The 3,539-nt window shown below is 41.1% G+C and overlaps 1 protein-coding gene across 1 annotated transcript in view; it reads left to right on the top strand.

Moving 5' to 3' along the window:
* LOC111409421 (inactive TPR repeat-containing thioredoxin TTL3-like) overlaps window positions 1-3,539 on the top strand; it is a 22,339-nt gene that overhangs the window by 15,920 nt on the left and 2,880 nt on the right. The window lies entirely within an intron of this gene.

A 3,539-nucleotide genomic window follows, 5' to 3' on the forward strand; every position in this document is an offset into this window, starting at 1 on the left:
CGAATAGACAAAGGAGTGACCAAAACAGGAGGAGAAGAAGAAATACTCGATTGGTCTAGTGAATGAAAGGCACGATTGGTCTCAGTCGCAAATAATCTGCGCTTCACCGATGGCCAGAGTTGTTCAAAAAGAGGGTGAAGGGCGTGGCTAGAGTTGAAAGGGGCCAATGAAAAATGACTGGTTAAAAGGAGATTACGAGCATCTATAGCCTCTGCCTCCGCTTTAGGAATGGTATGAAAACGGTCAACTAAATTCTTTGAATAGCAAGGAGGAACAGGCCAAGTTTGGCCAAAACCAAGCTGGCGAGCAAAAAATTGGGGAGCATAAATCTCTACCCCTGCCTTGGCATTAGTCCCAGTCAGAATATCATGAAATAGCTCCCTCCCGGTTAAAAACTGAATCCAAATGAGTAGGGAGGTGCTCGCGCTATCTATGGTGGAAGGGGGATGTACATAGTTTGGAGTGAAAAAAGGAGAAAAAGGAAAAAAGGAAGAGATTGAATCTAAAGAATAAAAGAATGAAAAAATGTCCCTTCTAGACATATTTACAGGAGTTAAGGGCTCCATAGCTAGCCCGTAACAGCTAGCAGAAGGACGAGAAATGGATGGAGCACCAAGAGATGGAAAATAGGATCTCAACCACAGTTGAGTGAACCAAAGAGGTCCACTACCGGTGGGAGATGCACCATTCTTCAATTAAGCTTGAAGAAAAGCCATGCCTCTATAAAGGACAGCCAAAAACAAAGAACATAAATTCAAAGGCCTGCCACGCGCCAATTCGTGCGCTATAGGTAAATAACTCAGAGAAGGCTTTATACTTGGCACGCACAAAACATATTTACAAAGTCAAACTAAAAGAAAGGACACTCGCTCAGCATGGGTAGGCTCAGCGCTCAAATGATTGTGGAGGGTCTGCAGGCTTGAATAAGAATCGGTGTAGTTTTTGCCAAACTTTGGGGCGCCACCAGAAACTAAGATACCGGGAAAAATGGTATCGCCCAAAGGTGGCAGATTCACCAGGGCCCCAACATCCCTTAAGGTAATAGACATGGGGCCGAGGGGGAAAATAAAGGTGTTATACTCAGGGGACCAAAAACTCAAAGCAATCGAAAAGAGCGCTGAATCAAAAGTAGGGGGGCGAATAGAGACTTCTAACAAATCAGAAATCCTAGCGCTATCAAAAAGTGCCTTAGTAGGACCATGACCCACAAGACGAGCATGCCACCTACGAAAAGCTACATCAGATTTAGGCCAAGTGCGAATACCTCTTTCGCGAAGTGGCCCCAGCGGTAAAGAATTCAGGAATGGAGGACCCTGAGTGCAAGGAAACAGCTAACCCACCGCCGCCTGTTCAACTGCCTCTGCATTGTTGAAGAAAGGACCCAAGTAGAACTCATTACGTCCAATATCGGCAGGTGCGAGAAAACTTGGGGTTATGTATGGGCGACTCAGAAGTCTCTGAAAGTCGTCAAAACTGAAGGAATCGCTAGCTTGAGATTGTGAAGCAGCCATTGGAGAAGGAACGAAGCTTTTTCAGGGTTACGTAGCAAGGAAGCAAAAGCTGAACAGTGAATCGTGAAAGAGACGCAAAAAATATGAGGCGTGGTTTGGTAGCAGTGAAATGGCGTGTTTGGGGTTTATAAGGGTTTGCAAAACGACGCACCTTTTCAAGTTATAGAAGGAAACAATGATTGAAATTCTTGAGAATTTCGAACGTTGCTGGAAACACAAAGTGAATATGGCAAAATTCAATAATTATTATTAATTCTGCCATATTAGGGGGTAATTGTTGACACATAAAAATTCAGCCCAAATCGAACAACCCAAGAAGTAAAGCCCAATTGGAGGATCCCCAAATCAGATAGCCCAAAGAACGAAGTCCAATCGAACAAATCAAGGTGAAGACCCAAATAAGGGGGCCCAAAAATGCGGTAACGCCATCGCCCAAGTTTGCAAGTCGCCCCGAATCTGAACGAATAGAGTGTCATACGGTCGCCCAGAGCTGTTACTCTATTCTCGTCCAAACCTTCAAGTCGCCCAAGGTATCAACAATCATAACGCGTCGTGGTTATCAAGAAATGCAGTTATCAAAGCAGTTGTTAAAGCAGCCCTATCACATTCCACGATTCAAGGAATTCAATTGAAAGCGGTTGAACGATGAAAGGTAATGGCAGCAGTTAAAAGGCAGTTTTCATGACAAAATGGCCACTACGAAGAAAGTGGGTAGTTATAGGACGATCAAGCAGTTTTTAGAGTAGTTAATCACAAAGAGATCGTCTATGAAGTATAAAAGGGAGAAAGGACATAGAAGCAAAGGACGGAATCCAAAAACTCTCGAACAGAGAATATGTAATTTTCATTTCCTTAACTTTTAGACTTAAACACTTTTCTTTCAGTGACTCGTGTGCTTGCGCCCCTTGGAGGCACGTTGTTTTTCATTTCCAATTGTAAAGTCATCGCCAATAAAAGAACACCTCTTTTTGGGACTTTGTCTCAAGAGGTTTGTCCCTTACACAATCATCTGACCCTTTTTAATTGTTAGCGACTAACCCGCGCGAAACATCTACTGTGTTTTGGTTTGTTGTCTCTAGTGCGTAAGCATCAACAAACATCTACTTTGATTCCATTGCATCTAGAGGCTTATTAGGATCTCGTGTGTACTCATTTTAAGGGATAAATTAAGTCTTAAAAAAGTATTATCCCGTGCTTTGTAATCTACTGCATAGTTGCTATTTCACACTATTATGGAGGAACCCCTTCACTAAACATCTTGAGACTTTATTTCTAGAAGATTTGCAATGGCACCACCCATGTCATCGATTCGGGATTTGAAAAATGTTGTACATTACTCACTCAATTTTGAAAAATATTGCATATTACTCACTGAACTTTGAAAAATGTTATACATTACTCACTGTAAATTCGATATTTTTCAAAGTTCAACAATTATGTTAGTGAGTAACGTACAACATATTCTAAAATTCAGTGGCCAAAACTCGACATTTTAAACTTTAGTAAGCAATCTAAGACATAGATCTAAGTTCAGTGAGCAATCGAAGACATTAACTTAAGTTCAGTGACCAAAACTCGACATTTTAAATTTCAGTGATCAATAAAAAATATGAACCAAAATTCAGTGACAATTGGAACAATTAAATCCGAGGAATCAGACAAGTCTGTCGGATTATAACCAACCACAACTTAGATTTTGAGCTCAAGGGGACATGTGTATGTGCAGATTCTCTTACGTTAGGAAAAATGAAGGAATTAGTGCTATAAGAAAGTTTAGATTATAACTACGCAAGTTTAGGATAGATTCGGGGCTAAAAGGAACGTATATATGAGCAAGCAGAATATTGGGAAGTTTCCCTTAATATATAATAATTTCATCGAAGCATTGTGTGACTTAAATCAATTAATCTCGTCAGACAAGATCATTGACAGGATTTTAAATTATCCTACTAGTCAAAGGCAGTTTTTGGAGGAAAAATACAGCTGTAGTAGTAATTTTTTGCTTGCTTTCCCCCCCCCCCCCCCCCC

This window comes from Olea europaea, chromosome 14 (genome assembly GCF_002742605.1).
Source record: "Olea europaea var. sylvestris chromosome 14, O_europaea_v1, whole genome shotgun sequence".
In the NCBI taxonomy this organism is placed as follows: domain Eukaryota; kingdom Viridiplantae; phylum Streptophyta; class Magnoliopsida; order Lamiales; family Oleaceae; genus Olea; species Olea europaea.